This window comes from Ascaphus truei, chromosome 1 (genome assembly GCF_040206685.1).
Source record: "Ascaphus truei isolate aAscTru1 chromosome 1, aAscTru1.hap1, whole genome shotgun sequence".
Classification (NCBI taxonomy): domain Eukaryota; kingdom Metazoa; phylum Chordata; class Amphibia; order Anura; family Ascaphidae; genus Ascaphus; species Ascaphus truei.
The window spans coordinates 350,311,179-350,326,758 of NC_134483.1; the positions used below are offsets into that span (position 1 = coordinate 350,311,179).

At 47.6% G+C, this 15,580-nt stretch overlaps 1 protein-coding gene across 2 annotated transcripts in view; it reads left to right on the forward strand.

Moving 5' to 3' along the window:
• The window catches only part of LOC142499569 (NACHT, LRR and PYD domains-containing protein 12-like), a 96,368-nt gene that overhangs the window by 18,842 nt on the left and 61,946 nt on the right, over nt 1-15,580 (forward strand). The window lies entirely within an intron of this gene.

Below are 15,580 nucleotides of genomic sequence, written 5' to 3' on the forward strand. Positions count from 1 at the left end.
AATGACTCAAGTTCAAAAATACTCCAGTACAAGGGCGGGCGGCTACCTCTGAGATCTGTACTCTGTGCTTTTTAATGTCTTTATTAGTGATATTACATTTCTTCTGGAAGGAAACATTTCTTTTTGTAGTTCATATAAAGATCTGCAACAAATATGTATTATTATGGGTATACATACTGATGAGCAATTTAGGTAACTAAAGATGGTTAAGAGTGTGACAACTTCAATTTAATGCCAAGAAGTATACAATCATGCACTTGAACCACAAGGCACCCACATGCACAGAAAGGTGCCTTGGAGTCATTAAATCAGATGACTTAAGAGAAGGCAAAGTATGTAACAAAGTGGTTGAAAAAGCCACCAAGATGCACAACTGTATATGAAAACATGGTGAACATGCAATTTTATAGATCATTGATCTATTAAATGATTACCTATAGTACTGTATTCAGTTCAGAAGGACAAATATCCAGAAGTAGATGATGCAAAAAAAGGCTACTGAAATGATGTGTGGTTGATATCATAAAATGTAGAGTATCAGAAAAGCCGGAAGGCCTTCAAAATGTACAGCTTGGAAGAAAGAAGAAAGTGGTACATGGTGGAAACAACATTGTGACAGGGTGAAGTCAACCCCTATCAGTTATGCCTGGGAAACATATGTCTGAGTGCTTCATCCAGCACTCAGAAGGTTAACTCAGGAGAAAGCTAGGTAATCAGGAGGTAAGCTGACACCTGATAACCAGCAAGGTAGAAAAGGATCTTGTTACTGGCAGTAGCTGGCTGCCTTAGACCAGAGCACGCTGCGATGTGAGCTGCTAGCCAGACGGATTCACCAAACTAACTGCTTCAACCAAAGTAAGAATTGTTCATTTGTTTTTCCTGACTGCTTAAAATACACTTACGGTTTGGTAATGGTTTAGCCAGCCAGCCTGCTAGATAGGCCTGGAGTGTTAGTCCGTTCTCCCAATGTGGAGCAGGATTTTTTTTTGTTTAAAGGGACAGTGTACCCACATGTTATGTTATGCTGTGGAGAAATAAAGCCACTGAACGTTTTCATTATCCTGAAACTATACGTGTGGACTGTTCCCTGACCTCGGCTACAGGCCGTCCTGCCACAAACATATAAAAGGGAAGCATAATACAGAGGAATGCCAGAACAAAAGGTCAAAGTAGGGTGGACGGCTCAGGTGGAACGTGAGGGTACTTTTTGTACAAATGGTTGTGGGTTAATGGGGCAGTCTCCAACAGAGATGATGGGGGCTAATACAGTGAAATAATTCAGGACTGCTTGGCTTAGATACAAGGATATTTAACATATGAAAAAACAAGGACATCATTCATTCTGAGGTTTCACATAGGTAGGAACATGGCCAGGTTATGTGGGCGCCGTTGTGCTTCTCTGCCAACAATTTATGCTTTTATGTTTTCCATGTATGACTGTGACGCTTACCTTTGTTTATGTACAGTATGCTGCTGTATTGGTATTGTCTCTGAAAATGCTGTGTGACAGAGCTCACAGTGAAAAGCATCCTCAGAATAAGAAACATTGCTATGTGCATATACTCAGTAATCACAACATGTCTTTAGTATGCCATTGTGACATTGGGTGGATAGTTAAAAAACACAAAAAAACCAAGGTCAGACTAGATGAAGGGGTCCTTTCCAGGATGTTAATAATAACACATAGTGAAGTAAAGGCAGAAGTTTTAAAGTTAGATCTATTACTAGATGATATACCCAGTGTTGCCCGGGATTGAATGGTCCCACTCCCCCTCTCTGTCCACTCACCCCCTATCTCTGCTCCCCATTGCCCTCTCTCTGTGGGTGGGTGAGTTAGTGACTGGGTGAGTTAGTGACTGGGCGGGTGAGTTAGCCAGTTAGTGAGTGGGTGAGTTTGTGAGCGGGCGGGTGAGTTAGTGAGTGGGTGAGTTAGTGAGGGCAGGTAAGTGAGTTAGTGAGTGGGGTCTCTCACCTAGTGACTGGGTGGGTGAGTAAGTTAGTGACTGGATGGGTAAGTTAGTGACTGGGTGGGTGAGTTAGTGACTGGGTGGGTGGGTGAGTGAGTTAGTGACTGGGTGTGTGGGTGAGTGAGTTGGTGATTTGAGTTAGTGACTGGGTGGGTGAGTTAGTGACTGGGTGCGTGAGTGAGTTAGTAAGTGGGTGAGTTAGTGAGTATGTGAGTTAGTGACTGGGTGAGTGAGTTAGTAAGTGGGTGAGTTAGTGAGTGTGTTAGTTATTGACTGGGTGAGTGAGTTAGTGACTGGGTGAGTTATTGACTGGGTGGGTGAGTGAGTTATTGACTGGGTGGGTGGGTGAGTTAATGACCCTTGACTTAGTGACTGGGTGGGTGGGTGAGTGAGTGAGTGAATGGGTGGGTGGGTGAGTTAGTGACTGGGTGGGTGAGTTAGTGACTGGGTGGGTGAGTGACTTAGTGACTGGGTTGGTGAGTTAGTGACTGTGGGTGAGTGAGTTAGTGACTGGGTTGGTGAGTTAGTGACTGGGTGGGTGTGTGAGTTAGTGACTGGATGGATTGGTGAGTTAGTGGGTGGTTGAGTTAGTTAGTGAGTGGGTGAGTTAGTGAGTGGGTGGTTGAGTGAGTTAGTGACTGGGTGGGTGGGTGAGTTAGTGACTGGGTGGGTGGGTGAGTGAGTGACTGGGTGGGTGAGTTAGTGACTGGGTGGGTGAGTTAGTGACTGGGTGGGTGAGTTAGTGACTGGGTGGGTGAGTTAGTGACTGGGTGGGTGAGTTAGTGACTGGGTGGGTGAGTTAGTGGGTGGTTGAGTGAGTTAGTGACTGGGTGGGTGAGTTAGTGACTTGGTGGGTGGGTGAGTTAGTGACTGGGTGGGTGTGTACTTGGGTGGGTGAATTAGTGACTGGGTGGGTGTGTGAGTTAGTGGGTGGGTGAGTTAGTGACTGTGTGTGTGGTTGAGTGCGTTAGTGATTGTGTGTGTGGTTGAGTGCGTTAGTGACTGGGTGGGTGGTTGAGTGAGTTAGTGACTGGGTGAGTGAGTGCATTAGTGACTGGGTGGGTGTGTGACTGGGTGAGGAGTGAGTGAAATTTCCCCCTCCCCCCCATACCGGAGGTGGCGGCGGCGGCATGAAGGTAGAGGGCAGGCCGGCATCCCCCCCGCAGCCCCCATACCTCACGTAGCAGCGGCATGTAAATAGTTAGCGTCCCGGCATCCCCCACACCGAAGGCGGCATGAAGATAGCGGTTAGACATCCCCCCACCTCACGCGGAGAGGAACTTTGGGGAGGCGACAGGGAGGTATGGGGGGGAGTGAGTGTGTGTGTGAGTTAGTGACTGGTTGGGTGAGTTAGTGACTGGGTGGGTGGGTGGGTGAGTTAGTGACTGGGTGGGTGAGTTAGTGACTGGGTGGGTGGTGAGTTGGTGAGTTAGTGACTGGGTGGGTGTGTGAGTTAGTGGGTGGGTGAGTTAGTGTGTGGTTGAGTGAGTTAGTGACTGGGTGGGTGGATGAGTTAGTGACTGGGTGGGTGGGGGAGTTAGTGACTGGGTGGTTGAGTTAGTGACTGGGTGGGTGAGTTAGTGACTGGGTGGGTCTTGAGTTGGTTAGTGACTGGGTGGGTGTGTGAGTTAGTGGGTGGGTGAGTTAGTGTGTGGTTGAGTGAGTTAGTGAGTGGGTGGGTGGGTGAGTTAGTGACTGGGTGGGTGAGTTAGTGACTGGGTGGGCGAGTAGTGAGTGACTGGGTGAGTTAGTGAGTGGGTGGGTGAGTTAGTGGGTGGGTGAGTTAGTGACTGGGTGGTTGAGTGAGTGAGTGTGTTAGTGACTGGATGGGTGGGTGACTGGGTGAGGATTGAGTGAAATTTCCCCCTCCCCCCCATACCGGAGGCGGCGGCATGAAGCTAGAGGGCAGGCCGCCATCCCCCCCGCACCCCCAAAGCTCACGTGGCAGCGGCATGCGAATAGTGAGCGTCCCGGCATCCCCCACACCTCAGGCGGCATGAAGATAGCGTTTGGGCATCCCCCCCACCTCACGCGGAGAGGAACCTTTGGGGAGGCGACAGGGAGGTACGGGGTTGGGGGAGAGGAGTGACGACAGTCATCCCCGCTGCGTCCGCCACTGGTCTGCTCCCCCGCTGGCATGTTAAGGGTGCGCCGAGGTGTGTGTTTCAGGCGGGAGAGGGTGGTGCGGCTGTGGCGCCCCTGAGGTCTGTGAGGTGCAGTGGCGGCGCCCAGTGGCAGGGAGGCAGCCACCGTGATCGGGCAGAAGGGGGGGCAGAAGGGGGAGACATCACCCGCCCCCCCCCGGGGACAGAGCAACTCCGCGGCAGTGACACACACCCCCCCCCCCAGCTCCCTACCTCTACTTACGTCCGCCGCCATCTTAGGCACTTGGTGCCGCGAGGGAGGAAGGGGGTCCTTCCGTCCGCCGCCATCTTGGGCACTCGGCGCCGCAAGGCAGCCTGCGTGCCCACTGCCTGTTCCCCCGCCAGGGAGTGAGGGAGGTGAGTTGGAGCGCCGGGGAGTGAGGGAGGTGAGTTGGACCACCAGGGAGTGAGGTGAGTTTTGTGTGTGTCTGTGTCTGTGTCTGTGTGGTGCGTAGTTGAAGGTACTGTCGTCGTGTGTGTGTGCGTAGGCCATGTGCCCGTTGCGGACAGAGAATGGAGTTTTGTTGCACGGCCATGTGCACAGGGAGTTGGTGATGGAGAATGGTGGTTGAATATTTGCGGCGGCCATCGGGATAATAAAAGTACACACGCCATAGCATGAGTGTGCGTTGCGGAGGGAGAATTAAGGTAATGGGCGGCAGTTTTGTCACGGGCATGTGCACAGGGACTGACATGCGGTTGGTGATGGAGAATGGCGGTCGAATGTGCGCGGCGGCCATCGGGATAATTAAAGTAGAAAAAGCCATAGCATGAGTGTGCGGGCCGTTGCGGAGGGATGATTAAGGTAATGGGCGGGCATGACAGTGTATACACAGGGGTGACAGCATTACTGAGTTTTGTGATGACAGAGGTCATTGTGAGTGAGTGTGTCACAGGGGTGACAGCGTGATTGTGAGTTGTTGTTTGACAGGGGTGAGTGTGAATGTGTGTGATCTCTGTGTGTGTACACAGGGGTGACAGTTGTGGGATGACAGTGAGTGTGTGTGTGTACAGAGTTGAGAGTGAGTGTGGGGGTGACAGTGTGAGTGTGTGTGATGTGTGTGTGAGTACACAGGGGTGACAGCATGACTCGGGTGACAGCATGACTCAGAGTTGTGGGATGACAGTGAGTGTGTGTGTGTGTGTAGACAGGGTTGAGTGTGTAGACAGGGTTGAGTGTGAGTGTGTGAGTGTGGGGGTGACAGTGTGACATGTCAACTTAGCAAGGAGTCATCAGAGGTTCTGGCCGTATGGTGTCACTGCAAGTGTGTGAGAGTGAAGGAGGTGTGTGTCAGTGATGTCACTGTACCTTTTGACCAATGAGAGTCGTGTGGGAGGCTGACTATTGGAGGGCGGACCTAGTGCCTATGTGTGTGTCACAGTGGGGCGTACCTCTTGGCCAATGAGAGTCGGGGTGGCCACGGACCAATCAGATTCACCACAGATAGCACTAACCATTCGATTTTATATATTAAGATTTGGTGCAATGGTTTGGTAGAGCAGTCATAATAAAATGCAGGAACGTTGCTTTAGTTTCTCCAGAGTCACAGGAAGAAAATCAATTTGCTGTGGATCCAGGGAAGAAGCAGCTGCGGTTGCGTGTGCATGTTTTATTATTGGCTTGGGAGGGAGGGAGGGGGGGGTGTCAGGGGTGTGAATTAGGCTAACTTTGTACCTATTGGGTGTACTCTGAAGAAATATCTTTTTTTTTTATAAAGACAAGAGCATTCAATACAAATAGGTTGGGAACCTGCTACCCGTCTAAAGACAATATAGCAAATAGCAGAAAATGTATCCCATATATAACTATATATTTAAATATTACTGCCCAGGTGGTTATCTGCTGAAGGGTTTGGTACTCAAACATCATGCCACTACCTCTGCTCCATTGGTAAGATGTGACGGTATCCTTTTTGTATATTTTTGTATTTACTATATTCCTTGTTTACAATGATTTAATTTTTTGTGTGTCTTAAATGCGTTATTTCAATTGCATATTGTGATGATACAGATATGCTTGACTAGCAGCAGATTAGTTCATCTGTTTGAAGTGATTAACTGGAAATTCTAGTTGCATTCTTCGGTAGTTTTTGCAGGTAATAAAGTTTACTTTGCTGCCACAGAAGAATGTGCAATTCTCAAAAGAAGGCTGCACAACTTATTCACATCAAACTTGCATATTGCAGCAATATCCCAACTGCCAACATACTGTATATGATATAAAATTAATATATCAAAATGTATGCAAAAAGAAAAATGACTTGCTTAGTCAACATTTGTGTCATTAGGCAATGCAACACAAAGTACGTAACACCAATGATGTCAGGGCAAGAACATTTTGTCCAAGTAGAAAAGAGTGCGCACTTTATTTATATCTTTATCACAAAAACCATATACTGTACTCAATACAAATAATGGTACTCAAAAGAACGTGCTGACAATGATGGTCTTTCTCTCCTATATTGCAAAAAAATGGACACTTTTGATGTGAAAACTGAATCCAAGGGAGATTTTTTTTTTTTAGTAGTGTATCTATTTTTTCATCGATAATTTTATTGAAAACTAGGAGAACTTCCGATTTTTACAAACTCTTTTCATTTTTAGGTAATTAGCACTGATTTTCACTATAATGTCTAAGCCCCTATGAGATATTTAGTATTAACGCTAATTATTAGGATACTTTTTAACAAAGAGAAGGAGTTTGACAACAAACGCATGCCACATTTTTAAATTGCTTCATAATTTAGGTATATTTAATTACCTTTTCAAATGTGTTAGGATGGAAATCTAAAGTATATACAGTAACAACAAATACCTAGCATAATATCATGTTTACATAACAGCAACCTAGTGTAGCTCACATAGTGTCAGATCCACTAAAAGGTGCTTAGCACACCTTTACTCCCATTCATCAAGTTTTTAGACACGCTGTAACAGCGCCTTTTCCCTGTCTAAAAGGCTTCCAAAATAAAGCCTGTCTTCAGTTAATGAGTCTAGCAGAGAGCTGGTTAATTTCAGCAGCCTGCTTAAAAGTCTGCTGCACAGAATGCATGGGATCTCTAGCACAGGGAAAGTGTGTGCTGCCAGAGAGATCCCAGGGAAAGAGAGACTCTCTGTTCCAAGGAACCCCAGTGCCTGAAACCCACCAGAAGGAACCCCCACTACAAACCCTGGACTGACTTGTAGAGCACCCTGCCTACAGCTACTGTACTTCTCTTTGGCCTGGTGTCAAAAGGTTGATAAGAGGCCTAGCCTTCCAGCCCTCAGATAGGGACTGCTTAATGCTAGACCGTTCCATGGGGTTAGGTTATTATGTTCTGCTCTAATTTTGTTTCTGTTTAAAGCTGCTGGCTAATAAATAAAATAAAGCCTGTGTTTATTTCTCCTAAAACGTCTCCAGTGTTTTACCCTCTGCGCACATCTACACATTCCAAAATAACACAATAAACATGATAAAGGTGAGAACTTGAAACAATGTAATAAATAATAAATATATACTATAGTTGGTAATATCTAAATCTGCCATTTTTATTACTGAATACATTCTTCGCAATATTGTCCAGGGCAATTGTTATTCTACTGTTTCGGAGTATGATCCCTAAGATTTGGGTGTTAAAGCATTATGACTGAGAGACAAAAATGAGTGCTAGTAGATTTAATTGTAAGATAACTAATTACGTGTGGGATAAAAATCTTTAGAATCAGCATTGTGATCTCCCGGGTGTTAAATTTGCCCAAAAGTAGTGCAAAAAACTGCACCTGTTTACTAAAGAAAAGGAATTCAAATGCATGCAATGGGACTTCTTTGCTTTGCTACAGTAAGTCAAGTACATTTATTTAATCCAGTTTCATACATAAAAAGTTTTCTGCATACCAATCCTTTATTTGTGGCAGTTGGTGAATCTGACTATAAATTATGTAATCATGCAATCAATTATGTAACAGATGCACACTGACCTACTTGCTATTAGACTTGGAAGGGGGGAAAGAGACTTGTGGCTACTGTGTTCTTAGTTCCCATATGATCACTTATTGCATTGTGCTCAGATAATTGTCCTTAGGAAAGGTTCCTATACCAATCATAGTTGGGAAGTAAAAATGACACTGAATCTCGTGGATAGTGAAGTCATAGGCTTTGATGTCTGGCCATCTGTGCTTTTTCATTGTGGTTTCCTGTATAGTGCAGAATATTTTTAGGAAGTTTTATAGAAACTTGCTTTCTGCATCAGGAACAAAATCTCTAATGTTGACCTACTGATGCAGGGCAGATACTGCTGCCTTCAAATTGTACATAATCTGAAATACATCTCAAGTAATACAATTTACATAGTCTGAAAAAAAAAATTGCCCACCCAATCATTTAACCATTTTTGTTAGGATTAATATTGTTGTTAATTAAATTTTATACGGCAAAGTTATTTGAGGACCCTTTACAATCTGGTTTTCATATAGCTCACTCAACTGAGACTGCCGTCACTAAAGCAATGACGCAAAATTCCAAGATAATTTTCCCTGCGTATCCTACTTGACCTCTCTGTTGCTTTCAATACATTTGACCAATCTCTTCTTCAGATTCTACACTTTTTTTTATCCAAAAAAACGTTGTATTCCATTTCTCTTCATTACCTTTCCCACTGATCCCATTCTGTCTGTATTGCTAACATGCCTTTATTCCCTATTGATCTGTCTCCTGGTGTACTTCAGGACTCTGTTCTAGGACCCCTCACTTTCTCTCTACACACTATCGCTTAGTAACCTCATGCGCTCGTTTGGTTGTAAATATCACCTCTATGCAGATGATATTCAGATTTATCTATCCACCCCTAGCCTTACACTTGCAATCCAATCACAAGTCTCTGATTGAGTTGGCAGAGGATATAGCCAATGGCAATCTCCCCCCCCCCTCTGACCTCTACGCAAAGAGACAGTAAACACAACAGTGTGAATAACAAAGTAAAAGTTACTATGTATGTATATCTGGCTGCAATAGCCATGTCAAACAGGTAGATTGCGTATCACAGTCGGTGCACTGTTGTGTTTACTGTCTGCTGCATAGCAACAAGAGGTCAGGTCCCCCCCCCTCCTTGGGTGTTTTTATGAGTTATTGCTATTTTAATCTTCTGCGTGAACATTTGTCTCTCTTGTCATATTCAATAATTTGTCATTCCCTTTTTATACTATGGAGTGCATGTTTTCCATTCTTTCTTTATATATATATATATATATATATTTATTGTGACATAGTCCAAAGATGTTAGGCAGCTTTCTGCCCCATTTTAGGTCAGAAAGTGCAGGAATAGTGCAAAATGATCCATTCCACAGCTTCACATTTACTCAGGCTGGTGGATGGAAAATCCAGACCACAGATTACAATGTGTCTAGTTCTCCCTCACCTGCTTTCACTAGCACAGATATTTAGAGCAAAGAGGGTTTCTTTTCAGTCAGTCTTCTTAGAGCCTGGGGGCTGGGGGTTTCGCTGCTCCCCTGCATCCAGTTCGGGGAGGACGCCCCCTTCAAGTATCACAGTACCAGAGGATTTGCCTGGACACTTGGTACCGAGTTCCCACCACGAATAGATAAGACAAACAAATGTTTATTGCTTTATCTAAAAGACTGTATGCTGTATCTAGTGACCCTAAATGAGAGGGCATTGTTTTAAGCTGGGGAACCAGGTTAGTTGGCCCAGCAGCAGTTAGAGAGGCTGATTCTGCTGTGTAGTTAGATCCCTGAATGGGATAGGATTTTGTTTATATGATTTGATTTTGGTTCTTAAAAGTGACAGTGTGTGAAATGTTATAACGGTGATATGAGTAAACCGCTGAAGGTTCATGTCTGAGTGCCTCCTGCCTACACCTGTTAAAGCTGCAGTCCCTTACTGGGATGAAAATAAAGCAGGCAGAAGCCTGAGTTAAACAACATAATGCTTTGTATGATCCGGTTATTCATATAATTAACCCTAGAAGACTGTGTCGGGAAGATCCCAGACAGACGTCCGCACTACAAAAAAAGGGCATTTGTCACAATATATATATATATAGATAGATAGATCACACTTAGTTAAGTTATGGTGGGTAAAAAAAAGTGAAAAAAACCCTCCACAGTAAAGCTCTATGGTTTACTGTGGAGGGTTATTGTCACTTTTTTTACCCACCATAACTTAACTAATGTGTGGTGACACCTATCCAAAGCTTCGAATTGCAAAGCCAGTATAACCAGCCTCACACTGATGAGACCCTAACGGTCGAAATGGCTGTCTGTGGATAGGTTTACAGGCTATGCATCTAAACCCAGGCTGTGCTTTAAAGCTGTGTAATGCAGCAGGCATAAGCTTATAGGGGATCATGTGGATTTGAAGCAAAGGGTGGCACGGTGTGCTCATTTGCATGTAATTTCCCAGAATCCCTTGCTACAGTGGAAGCACTGTATGCTGGGTGATAATGGTGAAAGGCAGGGTTGCAGACCTGTCTAAGACATGCAAATGAGCACACAGTAATATTTTAATTTTCTCTCTCTCTCACACTCTATCTATCCTATAAATATATATATATATACACACACACACACACACACACACACACACACACACACACACACACACACACACACACGAAGAAGGTCCCCCTGGGGACGGAATTGTCGGGCATATGTGTGCATTTTGGACCCAATAAACCACTTTTATGTGATTATCTCTTGTGCTGTTGGATCTCTAGGTATCCTTGCAGACGTGAACTATTTATCCTTTACCGTGTACCACACTTGCCTCTGCTGAGGTTTTTTTAAGCGTGTTGTGTGTTTTTTTCTCTCTCTCTCTCATTGAAAAAATAAAAACTATTGTTTGCAGTGGCATTTGTACAATGGCTATGTCACCATAGCAACACGCTATTCCAAAAAGAATGGAATACAGATATACTGGGAAACACATTTTATTGCATGTCTTGTACTGCAGAACTATGGTTAGAAACATCTAGACACATGTAGACCTTTTTCTGACACTCTAACGAGACTACGGGTAACTGCACGCACCTGCGGCTCCAGGAGATCTGAGCCTCCGTTAGCTGGGAGCCTGGGGTATCACTTATTAGCGCAACGTCTCCACTTACCCAGGATCCCCGTGATGTGAGATTCCCCTGGGCAAGAAACATATACACCCACATATATGATGCAACCAACTTTACTATAATGCACGGTAACCTTAGCATTCTATCATAGCAGTCAACACCTAACTTAACACTTATACTATAACGTTTATCCTTAACGCAGCTAAATGGTAATGTCCTTATAACGTGAGTGGCCCAGCCACGCTCTTAATGAGTATTGTCCTGTACAGTAGTGGCTCAGCCACGCTCTTAATGAGTATGTCCCTGTCCCGTCACCGCGTGCCCCACACACCGTGTCCTTACACTAATAGAAAGGAGTGCTCCGTGTATTAGGCCTTTGGCCACTCACTAGTGTCCCCAAAGAGTTACGCCTAAGGCGGGATCAGCGCCTGTTGACCGGTGTTGGTGCACTTGCTGTAAATAGCTTCTGGTCACGGCGGTGACCGGTAACACTTCGAAAAAGATCAGACGAATCCTTGCTTGTCTTTGATGTCCGCAGTGCAGCTGCCTGGTCCCAAGCAGCTCACCAGCAAACCTGCTCCGCACGCTTGTCCCTGTCTACACAATAAGGTGACTGATCGCTACCACTATGGGCATCCCTGCAGCACAGCAACCTACTGTGGCTCAGGGTTTTTTCCTAAGGGCCTGCGGGGTAAAGCTAGCCTATGCAGGCGGGTCACGGACCCCCTGCACGCATACACCCTCCTCCTTTACCTTCCGGAGCCCCTCTCACTAGCTCAACCTATACCTGCAGCAACTGCACTGCACTCAACCTGTGTCCTGCAGCAACCGCACTGCACTCAATCTGTGTCCCCTTGTCAGCGCCCACAGCACTGACAGCTGTGTCACTGACAAGACTCCACACCACACACACACCTAAAGGAAGGGTCCCTACCTTAGGGGCCTTCCCTCAGCACCTACCCACTACCCTATAGGGGATTGGGGCCTGCCTGGGACCTGGGGATTACCTTGTCTGGTGTAGGAGCCACATGCTCCCTACACCCTGCCTCCCCCTTCCTGCTCCCAGCTCCAACTCACTCGCTCCTAAGCCCGCGAAATGTATCAATTTGCTCTCCCAGTAACGTTGTGCTCCCATTGGCCACTCTGGGACACCTGGGGTGCTTGGCCCTAAGCCTCATGGGAACTGTAGTCCCGCAGAGGCTGCAGATACATTGGGGCCGCGTGCGCGCTTGTCCTGCGCATGCGCGATTCCCTGATATCCGCCGCATCCCCTGCACCTTACTGTGCATGCGCAACCAACGCTCGTAAGCGCGCAACCTGTCATGGCGGCCCCCGCTAGCCGGGTGCGCCGCAGAGCCTCGGAGCACTCCCTACTCCGGCCCCCACCTTCTCATCGTGCCGGCGGGTCCGTCGCTGCCTCCGGCGGCACTCGCGACCTCTCGGCATGCAAGGTGGGGGGTCTCTGGGACCAAAAAGAGATCAGGGCCACATTCTCCCCCTCGTGAAATCCCAACGACCTCGCTTGGGTAGCAAACACAGCAGATGATTATATAATGAAAATGCATTGCAAAAGACATACAACACATCACATGCATTTTCCCATTGGTACCCAAGATCATCACGTGGATACCCGAGGCCAGCTGAGTCTCATAGTGGGGTACCCCTAACTGATTTAGTGAGGGCCCCTCACTTTGACTCCTGTGAGTCTTTTGGAGCTCAAGATCGGGTGCTACAGTCTACTTCCAAACCATCGCCTCCCCCTTGTAGAAAAATAGTAAGGGGTCCTTGGTATTGACCCTTGCCTGATCATCCGCTTCCGTCTCGCGGGAGACAGGGAGGTTCAGTCTCTTGCATCGGTCCACCACATGGCGAATGAAGCGCTCCACCGTGCGCATGAAAGAGGCAACAACTACCAGAGCGGTCACAGCACAGTCTTGGTTCGCTCCAGCTATCCCTTTAGCGGTGATGTTTTCTGGGGACAGCACAATGTCTATGTGCAGGCCCATGTCTTGAGAAGAAAAAGCTGGGAGGTTCCTCATGTAGGAGTAAGCATCGCTCATGGCCAACGTACTGGATACCTTGATGAGGTCAAATCTGCTCCATGGTCTGCAGAGATCATCTAGGGTAGACACCTATACCAGGACGCGATGACGAGGTGAGCCCATCGCCCGGGTGACCCTACCTTTGGAGATACCAGGCTCCACGATCACCGGGGAACTCACACCCGACACCCCTGGGGCAGTCAACTCACCATGTCATGGTTGGCAGGTACTGATCCCAAGCCTGGGACCGATGGTACCATCGTTGAAGACCGGACTGGCCACAGTAGGGCACATGGGCCCATAGCAGAGTCCGCCGTATATGGGGTAATCAGCCCGTTGTCCGCAGCTTCACTGGAGTGGTCCGCTGGCAGGCGCATCACCACGAGTGGTTGGTCACTGGAATCATCAAAAGAGGAGGGGGGTATAGACACCTTACCCTGTGATGCCGGAATCTGCGGTTCTGGAATCGGTGGTTCTGAGGGTGTAACTGAATCTAGAACCGGGGTGCACGGACCCCCTGGAACATCTGGTATTGCACACTGACTCGGTGCGGCCACAGCTCCCAGCTCCAACTCACTCGCTCCTAAGCCCGCGAAATGTATCAATCTGCTCTCCCAGTAATCTTGCGCTCCCATTGGCCACTCTGGGACACCTGGGGTGCTTGGCCCTAAGCCTCATGGGAACTGTAGTCCCGCAGAGGCTGCAGATACATTGGGGCTGCGTGCGCGCTTGTCCTGCGAATGCGCGATTCCCTGATGGCCGCCGCATCCCCTGCACCTTACTGCGCATGCGCGACCAACGCTCGTAAGCGCGCAACCTGTCATGGCGGCCCCCGCTAGCCGGGTGCGCCGCAGAGCCTCGGAGCACTCCCTGCTCCGGCCCCCACCTTCTCGTCATGCCGGCGGGTCCATCGCTGCCTCCGGCGGCACCCGCGACCTCTCGGCATGCATTCATTTATTTCACACATTTATGCAGAAATTCATGACATCCGACCCCTGAAAACAAACACGACACAGAGTAGTTATATAGGACACAATTAAATACTTCTATTTCCCAATCAATACCCTTTTTTTTTCAGTTCTAGAAAGTCTATGAAGCAAATGCATGCCTAAAGTCTTAGTTTTGGTTCTTGTTTGAATTACAGATGTAGCCAGACTAAAAATCCCTGTAGTTAGGAAATGCTGCAGAAAACCGACCTCGGCCTTCTCCATTTGCATGTAGCTGCCAAGCTAACATTGAGCTACTGTGACGGAAAATACTCCCCCTCCCCACAGCGTCGCAGCTGTCCATTTTGATCAATATACCTTTCTCCGCTGGCTCCGGCTCTAGAACCGGATCTGGAACCGACATCTGGGGTTCCGACATCTGTGACTCCGCCTTCGGTGGCCCCGGCTCGGGACCTGAGTCTAGAATGGCCATTTGGGCACACGGGCCCTCCACAACCTCCATAGCTGGGGTAGGTTGAATAGCAGTGGCTTCAACCACCTGGGTAGAGAGATCAGTCACATCAGTGTGCTCTGTGGATTCCGCAGGCTGGGGCATAATAGGCTTCAAGAAACAAGCACCGCAGCAGGCACATTCGGGTTCCCACGCCAGTGCGCCTCTAGAACAGTCACAGGCGGTACTAAAACACTGTATACATTTTTCTCCTTCCACCTCGGTTGTCTTGAAGCCTAGCGGGAACTGGGACATGTCGACTCCCTTGTCATAGGCTTCCTGAAGGCAGGGGCACATTAGCGCGAGGATATCTATTCCTGGCAATTGCCGGGACACATACACGTTAGGGTGTAACCCCTTGCAGTCTACTTCATTCTCGGAGGAAAAATAATCAGTTTCTGCAACAGTGTCCTCCTCCTCTTCCTCTGGCGGTTCTGTAGGCTGCGGCAGTCTGAGTTTCAGGAACTGCACCTCACAGTCGGGACACTGGGGCCCCCGGGTGAAGTCACCAACGAGGCAATCACAACCAATCAGGCAGCAGTGCAGGCATCCTTCCCCATCTACCTCTGTCGTCGTGAGCACTACTGGTAACGCAGATAAGCCCGCTGCCCCGCCACCAGACACATTATATTCTTCTAACACACATGGGCATACTACCATTGGCGAGCCTAAATGTGAGGCCCGTATGACTCTATACAGCCAAGGGTGTGTTTCTCTGCATCCCTTGCTTTCCTTAGGAGGAACAGAAATGGCTGATTGCTGTTCACTGTGCTCACTCACATGGTGGGGGCGGGACTCTGATTTTCCCGCCAGTCCTGGACAGATGCTCGCAACATTTTTCTGTGCAGGCTGGCAGTCAGCCGCACATGTGTCATTTTGATTTGGCGGGAGCCGCCATTTTAGGTGGGACTCACTGTTAGCATCCCTTGCTA